Source organism: Chamaea fasciata, unplaced genomic scaffold (assembly GCF_029207755.1).
Source record: "Chamaea fasciata isolate MVZ Bird 193981 ecotype frontalis unplaced genomic scaffold, bChaFas1.0.hap1 SCAF_1, whole genome shotgun sequence".
NCBI classification, from domain to species: domain Eukaryota; kingdom Metazoa; phylum Chordata; class Aves; order Passeriformes; family Sylviidae; genus Chamaea; species Chamaea fasciata.
In genome coordinates this window covers 131743834-131757228 of record NW_027094086.1, presented here as the reverse complement: position 1 = coordinate 131757228, position 13395 = coordinate 131743834, and positions in this window count along the sequence as shown.

The window sequence follows — 13395 nt, the reverse complement described above, 5'->3', positions numbered from 1 at the left end:
GTTAATGTACGCTTGAGCAGTGCTCAGGCTTACGCTTGAAGACCAGAAGAGGAAGAAGTCACAATTTGGATCAGTGTGAAAGGGAAATCCAGAAGAGAGCAGTTATAGAGAGGTAACTAACTGGTGACTGCAAGGAAGACAGGACACATCTGAAGCTCAGTGCCCTTCGTGTGCTGTTTGTAGAAGAGCGTGATTTACTCGAGGCAGCCTCTGCTCTTTGCAGGGGAGCAGGTATGGGCAGGTTTCCAAGGAAGAATAGACAAAATGAAAGTACCTGGAAAAACCGAACAATTGTAGAGATAAGGAATATCTTTCTGGAAACTTCTGTCTTTTGACTTTGTATGCAAACACTCAGACCTCATATATGAAACCTATAACCCAATGCTTCTCTCCCCTGGGTCTCAGCCATGGGTCAGTGTTGCAGAGTGGTAGACCTGACACATTACAGAGGGAATAGCTAATGAGTTTAGCTGCTCCTGGCATGAATATGGCAACATTTCTTGATCACTTGTGCACTAGTTTGTGCTTCCGGATATTACTCTCTCACTCATACCACTGTCTGCAAAGAGGTTTTGTTCTTTGTATGGATATAACTCTTATGGATAGCATTCTGCAGGCAAAGATGAAAGGATTACAGTGTAGATGAGACAGGAGAAAGGAGTAAAAAGGTGTGTTTTGAGAAAATGCTGTAGTTCAGTGCAAGACATTTTCAGGGACTACTCTACTTGCACTGATAATTATATTTCTTGTATGTATACCAACAGACAGTACAAAGATAACCTTAAACAGCCCTCTCCATGAATAGAAGTTGGACTTTAACATTCTCACATATCAGCAATAAATGCAGAAGCCAAAGACTGTATTTATATTGATTCCTGCCTGGGTACTGGTGGGAGAGCTGCCAGCGGTTGACTTCACACATGCTATCGGCTCTCCCTTTGCTGAAGGATGGAGCCTGTGATAAAGGCTGAGGAGGAGGAGTATGGTATGTAGAAGGTGAGGAATGAGTAAAAAAAAAATCTTCACGTCTCCACAGGTGATGTGGTGAGCATGTAGGTCTTAGTTCAGCTCGTAAGCACAGCTGGACTTTGTGAGCGACGTGAGGCAGAGCAGGTGGGCTGGGCTGGACTGCTCTTGATGCTGCCGGTGTCCTGCCTTGCAGTGGGTGGGTGCACAGGGCAGAGCTTCAGTGCAGCCACTTCAGCAAAAGTCATAGTTACCAATGACCTTGTTAATGACTTTCATTTTGGCTTTGTGAGACATAGAAGATCTTGCCTGTAATCAGTACTGTGCAAAAGGGCTATCCTGTGCAAGGCAGCAGGTCAGCTTTGGTCAGGACAAGCAGCAGGCAGTAGACGTCATAAGCCTGGGAGTCTCTGGGCTGTTTTCCCATTGGACTTCTGTGCTTACAACTGTCTTTGGTGATGGTTGAATGTGAATGACGTGCTCAGGAAGATGAATCACAAAGAATAAAAGACTCACACATTGGCTGGAAAGAGAGTTTGGTGGTGCATGTGGAAGCAGGCTGGGTCTCTCACTCGCCTCCTTGTTTCGTGAATGCAAATTATTCTTTTTAAATCCTTTGCTGCACCACATAAGGGCAAGGGTAATTGTATTTTTTTCACGCAACTGATTGCTCATCGTTATAGCAAAAAAGCGTGGGATTGCTTAGAGGGAAATCGAGTCCCACTAATTCTTTCCCTGATTGTGTTAGAATGTTCTTTATTCAGGCTTTTGTCAGAAACACAGTTTTATTACTTCAAATATTACTACACCCTCTCACTATTAGTCTTTTATGACATTATCTTTGTTTTGATGATGGTTGTCATTATGTATCAATTTGAAGAGATCCTCAAGGAACATCATGCTCAGGTTGTTTTCTCTCATCACAGTGGGCAGCTGTGTTTCTTTTCTGTTTTCTGGTAAGGTGCCATTTCTTTCAGTCACAAGGGTGTATTTTTGCTAGTGCAGATAATGAGTGCAAGATTAACTCACAAGGCAGGCACTTGCTGAGAAGCTTAGCATTAGCTCATGGAATAGGAAACCAAACACTGTAACTGCCTATCCTGTAAAAGCTGAAATTAAATGAACTTCCATTGTTATCTCAAGGGCCATGAATTGTCTTGAGAAGTATACATTCACATTCTAATAAATTTATCATTTTTATAATAAAAATATCATGTTTCTATGCACATGAAGGATCTCTTTCATATAAATATAAATATAAATATAAATATAAATATAAATATAAATATAAATATAAATATAAATATAAATAATATAAATATACCAAAACCTTCTCAAATTTTACTGATGATTTTGAGGTCTCAGGATGTGTGGCTTCTCAGTGTTCCTCAGAAAAAGCAGCTTATTTTCAGGAAACAAGGCAAACTGAGCAGTCTTGTGCCTAGTTTTCAGAAAATTCCACCTCCACACTGGGAGCCAAGCATCTGATAATCTCTAAAGGAAGCAAATTAATTGACCTGAAAAAAAAATTTAGAGAGATTAAAGGCTGAACTTTGTAAAGCAGATAGCCTCAACCTACAATATTTTACAGCAGATTTACAGAGTTTTTAGAAATATTTATGAATAAGTATAAATATTTAGTTATATGAGTTCAGATAAAATTAATATTGCTATTATTTCTCTAAAGGGTCTGGTTCTGCAGTTATAAGAGACGGGAAGTTTCAGTGACTGGAAAAAGTAAGATCTGTTGTATCATCAGATTTGATGCTGTTTTTAATCTTTTATCTTGTTCTTTCTCTAAAGAGAAAGAAAACAGCAAAAAGGTGATTTTAAGTTATCCTCACTACCCTAGGGTAACTGGGAACTGGCTCAGTGCAGCAAGTGCACTTGTGCCCACAGAGGAAATCCAAACTGGGATATGGATGCTGTGGCAAAGCCTACCCCAACTTCTGAGACTGTGGCAATCACAGGTTGAGGAAGGGCAGCTTCAGGTAAACCCAAATCAGAGTCCACCCCCCCTACTCCTCTGGTCTGCAAGCTGTGATGCCACAGTCATTGATTTCCATTAACACAATTCTCTGCTGGGAGAGACAACCATGTCTCAAGGAGGCTGAGCCACACCTGCAGATGGTAGTTCAATTTCTAGCTGCCACAGCATATTGGTCAGGATGTCACCATGGCATGGGCAGAGGGCCTCTCTGGTGCAGCCTGTGTAACCGCTCTAGTTCCCAGGTTAGGGGAGATGAGTGCTTAGTGCTCCAAGAACTCTGAATGCAGCACAAAGCGCAGTTGAAATGACTGGTTTTTGTTTGGACACGTGACTGGCAATGGACTAACTCCTGCTTCCAAAAGATCTTATGAATTTTACATTGGAGGAATTGTTGGATAATGCACACAGATGGTGTTGGGAACTTGGTGAAAACATCAGTGTCCCATGTAGCACTGTCCAAGTGAAAACAGATGTGGTTAGCTTGAGATTTTTCTGAGTTTTTGTTGGTTCTTCCCATCTCATGTATTTGTGTTAACTGAAGTCATGCTGACCTGCTTTCTTGGGACTTAAATGCTTATGTAAAACAGATGCCAAGGCTGTAGGATAATTACAATACTAATTACTACTTTTGACATATATTTCTAGTGATTGGAACTGTTTCCAGTGTGCCTTTGATGCTGTTTTGCAAGGGCACTGTGCTGAGATTTTATTTTTCATATTTTTCAGTGCTGACGTTTGCTTGTTCTGTTCTTTTAGATGTAGGAATACGACAGCAGACAGTAAAGCAAATTCAGCCATAGATTTTCTATGTTATAGGAGGCACAAAGTAAACCAAGCAATAGATTTTTGCCACAGGGAAAAGATATTTCTGTTTTCTCAGTAGTTTTGCTATGCAATACTCTTATTTAATTTACTCTTGTTGTATCCTTAAAAACGAGACAAGAATCACCTAAAGGTAAAAGTTGAGAATCATTACTAAACATAACCTTGTATCTCTTGCCAGTTTCCAGCTGCAGCCTCCTCATCAGTAGTTCTTTCATGTCTTCATTACTTTTGCTCTCTTTATTAATGAGAGACTTTGCTCACATGAACTGTACTTGTCCTGTGGGGAGAGGCTGAAGGACTGGCAGTGGTTCAGCTGGGAGACAAGATGACTTCAGGAGGGACCAAACTCCCACAGACCAGACAGGGAGGTTATGAAAACACATCATGGGGGTGTGTGGTGGGAAAGTATGGGACCGTGTAAACTGAACAGCCGTGATCCTGCCTCAATGCAGTGAGGAGCTTGTTCCCCATGGAGACAATGGAGCTGTGGAAGAGTTTGAAAATATAAGTGCTATCTCTGTCCTTGCAGGTTTTCAAGACCTTACTAGATAATTTTCTAAGAAAGTTCTTCTGACCTCATCTTTATACTTTCTTGATCAGGAAGGTGGACCAGAGATTTTCTGGGGCTGGTTCTACCCTGAATGATCTGTGAGAAGTACTTGATTCCTGTTCAGAGCTCTGTTACTTCAGGGAAGGCAGAGAAATGTTGGGAAATCTAGGGGTCAAGACAGATGGGGAGCATGTAGTGAATGCAAGTCTGGCTGTTTGTTTTAAAATTTCCTTTTTGAAATGGACTTGACTCATCTCACTGCTTTGAACAGCGTTGATCCTTACGGTGTTTAATCCTGTGTAGGACTTCATAGGCAGGTGAATATGGAGTGCCAGATGCAGCACAGTTTCTAGTGGAGCTGGGTAGAAAAGCAACAGATTGTTCATTGCTTATTTTTCTTTTGTGAATAAGTAATGGATTTTTGAATGCTTAACTTTTTTTCTAATGAGTCTCATGCAACAGCATTTCCTGTCCTTTACTAATAGTGCTGAAACCCAGGGCCTAATTGCAACCAAATATGTTGGAGCATCCTAGTGAAAGGCTATCTTTAAAGGCCTCCATCCCACTATTCCTCTCACTATTTTGCTTTGTTCTGGGCATGAGGATGAGTGGGAGCCTCAGTGATATGCCACCTCTAGATGGCATGATGATACTATAAAATGTTCAAGATTTTTTTAATATATTAAGCAATCATTAAACTATTGCCATGGTAAGGATGTATTCCAAAGACCAGCTGTCAGAACCCCTATTGGATGGTACTGATTCCTGGAATGCCTGGAGTGGTCATTATGCTAATACTCAAAATTTAAAGAGCCAAAAGAAAATAACTGGGAATGTAGCATAGACACATTTTCAAATATTACTTATTAATTCATTTTTCAAATGCTAAGAGTGAATAATCTCATAATTTATGAAAGCATCAGTTCATGATTCAGTTTTTGTAGCAGTCCTGTCTGTGTTGCAAGAATGCAAAATAAGGCTGTTTTTGCAAACTTCTGAGTCCGTTTCATTCAAATCACATTTGAAAAATAAGATGTAATAATTTCTGTGCATACTGGCCATGTAGGTTCTAGTGTGTCTGCAAATAAACATTCCAAGGCTTGCAGAAAATTATTTTCCTTTACTAACTCCTCACAAACTTTATGTGTGAAACTCCTTACAAACTCACATGGGAGATGTACACATGTTTGACTGCATTCCGAAATTTTGCTTGTGAGCATGAAAGAAGTCCAAATGATAATTTTGAAGATAAAAAAATCAAACAAACACAAAAGTGGTTTTGAGTTTTGTAGTTTTGGTTTTGGTTTAGTTTTTTTTTTTTTTTTTTTTTTTAATGTTGAGTTATTTTTCTGGATGGTGCTTTATCTGAGCTCATCAATTTATAGCTGTCAAAGAATGCCCCAAATGCCAAATCTTGAGTACTCTTCACTTCTGAGCCATCACTGAAATGAGTTTCATAATAAGAAGAATTTGCACTAGCTCCAGAGATCCCCTGTGGTTCTCTGCTCTGAAAACCAACAAAACCAGAACTGAGATAGGTAGATAAAGTATATTATTTGACAGAGCATCCCCCGTGCTAGTGAGAAATTGCTTATGGAAGCAGCTGAAGAAATGAAAAGTAATTACATACTGCAAAAGAAGGAATAGGTCCAAAAATAACTTTCTGCTTGGCAGTCTCCTGTGACGCTAGACAGCATCTTTGGGTCCTGTCATGTTTTGCAGAAGCCACTCTACATCTGCTCCAGCATTTAGATTGGCACTTTTAAAACCAGACCTGCCAGGCTGGAGATGAGAAGCCTGGTTTTGCAGACCACTCAGTTCCTGTATGCCAGGAGCCGCTGCTCCTTACACCATAAGATGACTTTGAAGAAGAGAATCAATTCCCAGAAATGCTTAAAACTGTGGTGCACTGACTCTGAAAATGAGCTTGTAACTTCCTTCTTCTGCAGTAGTTAAAAATCTTGTTCTGCTTTGTAAGAAAGGTGATGAGATGATCCCTGTGGCTTGTGCACCACAGTTTGCATAATTCCCTTACTACATTACCCAGTAAGCAAAAACTAAAGTGCAAGTCAAATTTGGGAAAGTTGTGAAATTATAGATTGCTGGTTTTCTTTGCAAAATAAATGGAGCTACTTTGGATTTATGCAGCATGTTACTGCCTTGAACCATGTGCTCCTTTCTCCAACGGGAGCCTTTGTTCATTCCATGTACAGATAACTATGGAGTATGTCCTTTAGCTTTCTAGAATTGGGTTTTTTATGCCCAATCAAATAACTAACAAAACCAAAAACCCCCACCAAACCGAATACACAGAAATTCAGTCATACAATATGTGTGGACTTATTCCTATGGTCTGCCAACATGAATGCATTCTCATTTGTCTTCTAGCCATTGTAAAACCCATTAATATTCTGAGTGCCTCGGTGATGGCAGACCCTCACAAGGCATAATCATGCGATGCAGCTCCCAGTTGCCCGCTCAGCTCACACTTATGTGATGGATTTCAGATGACTGGCCCTCAGGATAGGCCCATATGGTGTGGTATGACATGCTTTCTGTTTTTTCCAGCCTGGCTGAGAAAAACAGTGCAGAAGAGGAATTGCAAGAAAGCAACTCAGAACAAGTGTCTCTGTTTTGGGGTTTCGGAGGAGCATTCTCTGCTGCATGTCCTGCTCTGCCCCCTCCTCCCATCACTGCAGGATCCTGCCCTGGTCCCCATCACCACTTTCAGCCTATTTGCTGCCTTCCCACCTGACCTCCAGTCCCCTGCTTCCAGACCTTCTCTGTTTTTTCTGCTCTCTCACAAAGCCCAGCTATTTCTTCCACTATGCTAATAGATCTGCTAATAGATTACCTTCTATTTTCTTTCCCCAGATGCTTTCCCTGTTCTTCCCTATTCCCAAATAGGTTTCTCTGTGTTGTGGGGTCTTGGTTAACAGCCCTTAACACCCTGAGTCCTTGGTGCCTCCTGAGACTGCCTCCACTCTTTACCCAGGACCTTCATAATTTTACGTCAAATAACATTTGCTTTGAAGCCTTGTAGTTTTGGTTGACCTTTGAGTTCTCACAGGAACAATGGCATTTCCAACACTTCAGGAGCCCCAGTCATGCTAATTTTCAAAACCTTCATTCAGATATTAACAACAAAACAGGTGACAATAATGTATGGCCTAAGTCTTATATATTTTCCTCATGCACATGAGACTGGTGGGAATACTCTTGTGGTCAGATCTGTGATCCTGAAGGTTTAATGGCCTTATCATGCCTAATCATGCCTGTTACTCAGTAGTGGTTGATGGTGCAAACTTTGGTTGCTGCAGTGGTAATGGAAACTTGTTGAGGAGGTGATTTCTCAGACCACTTGAAGCAAATTGCACTCACCTCACTGGGAACAGAGAAAAACATCTGATCTGAAATTTTAACTTAAAACAGGTGTCTGGGTCAGAAAACCTCTGACTCTATAGCAAAATTATAAGCAACTGAATCCTAAGCCTGGTTAAAGACCTTAACTGCAGGCATTTCTTACACTTCAGCTTAGTTTTTGCATCCCTAACCTCTCTGTGCAGCTTCACTGGTTCAGTGTTTGGTGCTTGCAACTACCATGTAGTGCTTGTGTGAGTTGTGAAAACTGCTCAGCTCAGCTGCAATCGTGGTAGAGATTTCTATAGTGCTCTCTATGAAGGCTTGTGTATGTATAGAGTTTGTTGCACTTTGAAAGCACTTTAGGTCCCCGAGCCTGGGCAAAGCTCAGTTAAGGATATCAAAATTCAGGTTTTGTAATAGCACCTAAGAAATGGCAAATCATTCATACTGTTTAGCTAATGCATCCCATTCTGCTGCTGCTGGGAATGTAAGAAGTTGCAAAAGCAGCCAGAACAATAACAACACAGTGTTTCCTACTAAGAATAACATAGATTGAAGTAGTGATTTTCTTGTTCAGGGAGCCAAACTGTAGCATGTTGTCAATAGTAATATATTGGCCTGCATGGTACTCTAAGCAGATTCAGTACTAATATTAGGAAGGGCAGAAAATTGTGTGGAAGAGGAATGTGACTGCTGTTTCCTTCTCCCTTATTTTTAAGGGAATATTATGAGATTTCCTTTATATTTCTGGGAATATGCATGTTGGTTTAGCTTTCTAAAACAGCTGCAAACTGATGTCTAAAAAACACTGCTGTATGTATTTTCCGGGTTTATATTTTAAAAATCTTGGTTTCTCTTAAAGTCTCACATGACTTGAAAATTTTCATATTTAATAAGATGAGTTTGCAACTACTGCTGGCTTATGTATGCATGGATCTGTACAGCTTCCAGAGGAGAAGCTTAGTGCACCAGAGACAGTGTGGAGCTGGGGATGGCTGTCCATCTGCTGATCACACTCCAGGCTTGAAATTGGGAATTTCTTTTTCTAGAAAAATTTCTTCATTATCCAGTCTCTTAGAGAATTATAAGGTCCTAGTCTTGTGATATCTAATACCACTAGACTACATTTTTTCAGGCATGAGGGAAAATTACAGGCCCTGGAATGGATTCCAACCTCCATTCACAATAATTAGTTAAAATAAATTATTTGCTTCAACATGAATTTCCACTAGTGTAAATTAGGTCTGACTCCAGATATATTTCTTTTGAGCAGAGTCTGCAGATTGCTAGAGCCTGAAAATTATGATATCTCTCTGTGCTGAGGCTGGTTTTTTGTGATGATCTCCCTGTAATTTTCTTTAGTTGAGGGACATCTGGTATCTCCTCAGTGTATTAGTGATTCTTGGAGCAATGTTTAAATCAAGGGGAATCTGAGTGGAGAATGTGCTTTGACTGCATCCACCACCTCCTTAATTCCTTAAAAAAATCCTATATCTTCATCCATATTTATTACAAAGGTCTTTATTATGGCAAATGTAAACCTCTTTTCTTCATAAGACTTTCATCTCACATTACTTATTTTCACTAAAAAATAGAGAAAAAAAGGGGCACATGATATTTTTCTTCATTAATTCACTCCCTAAATCCCTAAGGCTGCTATTTCACTCCATTTGGACAGCACCCCCCATACTGATCTTTCAAACAAGTCTGCACCAAAATCATAATCTTGGTGCTCTCTCTTCCTCCCCTTCAGCTAGAAATGCCTGAACAGACTAGGGGCTTGTTAATTTGGTTATGGATTGTATGTCTTATTTTAATTTTGCCCCACTGGAGGTCAAGGCATTAACTGGATGCTGCACAACATCAGCTCCATGGAATGTCAGAAATTTTACTGTAGCCAATGGGAGCTGTGCATTCTGTTTGCATTCTGTCTGTGCAGATTTCTCTAGTCATCACAGTCTTCCTCCAAACTGACTACTGTTCTGCAGAACAGCCTGATAATGTCACCTGCACCCCTTTTTTGCCACTTTTTCTATATGGGGGGTTCTGTAAATTATTTAACCTGCGTGGAATTCAGCGTCCTCTGCCAATGTGCTCCTCATATCAATACCATGTTCACAAAGAAAATCACCACTCTCATTATTTATTATTCATACTTAATTTAAAAAAATGATTTGATATACTCAGTAATAATTTGAGAACTCTGAGGGATTTTTTGATGAATGATAAGGAAAATGGTAAAATCTGAAACTAAGAAAAGTTGAAAAATGAACAGCTTTAAAACCAGCTTTTGATTTTTTTTCCTGTGGTAATAGAATTGCACTACTCTTGCCCCTGTAGTGTTAATTGTTGTCTAGGACATTAAATTTCTGTCATTAGGAAAATTCAGGAGGCAACATGCTTGTGCATTTATGAGAAATATAAAAAGAAGGAATCCAACTGTGAGTGCATCACCCACTGAGCCAAAATTTACTGTGTTCTTCCCTCTTTTCAAATTGGTCTTTTTGCAATGCCAAGGAAAAGTGGCATAGGGAATTAAGTAGCTATATTTAATACAGTCTTCATTGAAATCCAAAGAACAAAAACTCTTCTTGCTTAAATTAATTCAGGACAGATAAATAATGCTAACAGAGCAATTAACACAAACAAACCAATTTGCAATTTAGCTACTGTGCAGCACACTCAGTGTCAGTTAATTATTTGGGACAAAAGTGCACTTTTTTCACAGGATAGTAGATCTTAGAATTTTCATATTTTTAAAATTCTGTCCTTGCCCATTAATTACAGGATTCTCTATGTCAGCAAGCCAATGAATGGCAGGATACTAAAGGACTTCAAATAATGTGCTGAAGATTGGATAGCTGCAAAATATAAAACATTTGGATGGAAAACTAGTAAAAACTGGTGAGGAGAAATCTGAGGCTCTCATGAATTTTGTATTGGAGTAAAAGTTTCATGTTAGAATGTGTTATTGATGGATCAAGCTGGACCTTTGGTTGTCAGAGAGGGTGGAGTTTCCTGCAATGAGTACACACACACACTGTGACATCATTCATTTTACATTTATTGGAAAAATTAATCTACAGAAATTAACATATTTCACACTGTTTGAAAAGGAGAAATAAGACGTTATAAAGTTCTTTCCTAAAAGAGAACGGATCTAGAGACTAACATCAGTTCTGGATGGATGGCTATTAAAAAATGCAGAGAATTATCACAATGTGAGTTCTTGTTGCTTGATTAAAAATGATTGAAGAAATTATTTGTGATTGAAGTAATCCCTTGGTACTTTCCACAATATATTTCTGCAATTCTTCTTGTGCCCCTTCCCTCTCCTTCCCTTCCCCCTTCCCCCTTCCCCCTTCCCCCTTCCCCCTTCCCTCCCGAAGGAAAGTGAAACTATGTGGGGAAAGAAGAATGCAAAGGAACCGGAAACAGGGAGTAAAAGTAGAGTTAGCAATAACATCAGCTGACTTACATTTTCAGAAGGTGGATTGAGTAACTTTACAGTTTAACTCAACTCTCATGCACTCTTTTATGCACCCAATGATTCCTAATTGGCCATAAAATAAGTAGCCACACATTTAAACAATTTGGCAACTGTACACAATTGCAAGAACCAAAGATCTTAGAAACGCCCCCCCCCCCCAAACTATTAAAGATAAAAGGGTAATGCAGCGTAAAAGGGCTTTTTCAGCTGACATATGCCACGCAAGCAATGAACCCTCAACTCATTTAACATATATACTGACTTGCCCAGTCCTTTCTAAAATATATCAGTTAAAATTCGACTGTCTGTGCAACACTGGGAATAGCAAGGGAAGAAGTTGATGTGCCATTTAAAACGTTTCATATGTAACTGCAGATCTTGCAAAATCTAGTGAGCCTGGGCCCCAGCTCTGCAGAAGGTTTACAGCATCCTAGTCCTGTAACATCTGATGTAACATTTGATTCTTTGTAAAGCTGACATCATGAGCTTGTGATGTCCTGCAGTAACCAATTCTTGTGCATCACTTCACCACTGTAGATCCCATGAAATAAAATGGTTTGGTTGTATTTCTAGGTTACCACCTAGAAATATTATACAGTCGTCTTTCTAGTACCGTGGGATGTACAGTTGGGTAGAGTTGATTGGGTCACTGCAAATTTAGTCATGTATTTGTTTACAGGTCCTTCCCGAACAAATCTTGATTTTTCAGTCTACAGCTGTTATTCATGAGTATCTATTTACCACAGTCTGCACAGAGTATTTCAGTTCATAATCTTTGCATGACTACTTGTTCCAGCTATTTTCTTTTTGCTCATCATAGCACCTATATGCTCACCTAAGTAACCTACAAAAATAGACCAATTTTATTTCTCCAATTAGAAAGTTTATTTAATGTACAGTGAGCTCCAGTAGATGATAAGGATAAAATAAAGGTCTTCAAATACAATACAATTTATGAATGCTGTGATTTTAAACCATAAAGATACAGAATGGTGAGCTGAGTGGATTAAATTTTTATCCTTATTTAAATAATTCTATATCCGTTTGTGCCAGCTGGCTGTAAGAAATGGTCCATCCTGAGCAGTTTTAGCACTTTGTGTTCTACCTTTCTGACTTCATCTACAGTTAAAAGTAAGCTCTTTATTTTAAATGAGTTTCAGTAGATTTCTACCTACCAAGCCTTAGGACTGACACATTATGCAAAAATTACTCTACTTTGATGTCTTTGCTTTTTCAGGCTTTGTTTTATACTTCACATAGGTGATTTCCTGGTTGCATAAAAACTCTCCTCAAATATACTGGTCACACTTTCATTGTCTTTCCTCTGGAATGTATATGAAGCAGTGTTGCTTTTTCTGCAGCTGTGTGGCTTCCTTTCCTGTGCTTCCTTCTGCTTTTTTTCTGCTGCATTCATTCTTCCTTGCCTAATATCACCCTTTCCAAAGCTGGACAGTTAAAAGAATGGTATTTCCAATATCTGAAATCTATTCATAAGATCAAATTCATCACCCCAGAAAATCATATTGACTAACCTTATTTGTTTAGGTGATAGGGGAGAGAAGGAACAATGGCTGCAGTTTGTCTCTCTTATACTGCTCAGTCAGGTCAGACTCAATGCCTGCTCTGTGCCCTAAGCAGCGGCGAGCTCGTCTGTCTGTCTACGGCAGAAACACTCACCCTGGATTCCTCTGTGTGGAGGTGCATTACGTCTTGCTGCAGAAGGACAAAACAACTGTGGTGAATTGTGTGTGCTGGACTGGTATCTGACAGAAGGTGCTCTGGCTGCCAGAGAAGTTTGGCAATTGTTTTCTAATTAGACTTTGCTGTAGCCTTTTCCATCCATGAGCAAGCAATGTGTGGGTCTATTGTCACCAGTTGACTCTTGGTCTATGTTACTCAGAGAAGCCCTCATACTTCCTTCGCTTTTGAAAAAGGAAAGTCATGAGCATCCCAAAACACTGGCAAGCAGGGTCAGAAAGCTTCAGTGAGAAGGGGATGTGAGAAGAGCACTGCTGAAGGAAAGGTGATAGTTGGTTTGGCTCAGCAGGACTCTGTGGACACAGGAGTGTGTGGATTTGGAGGTCCTGCACCAGGGGTGGCTAGAGAAACACTCAGGCCTAGAGAGAAAATATTCCTTGGTGGCGCATGCACTTTTCTTTATACACTTGGATTTTATTAAGTGACTTGCCACCCAAAGAGCAATGATTGCAA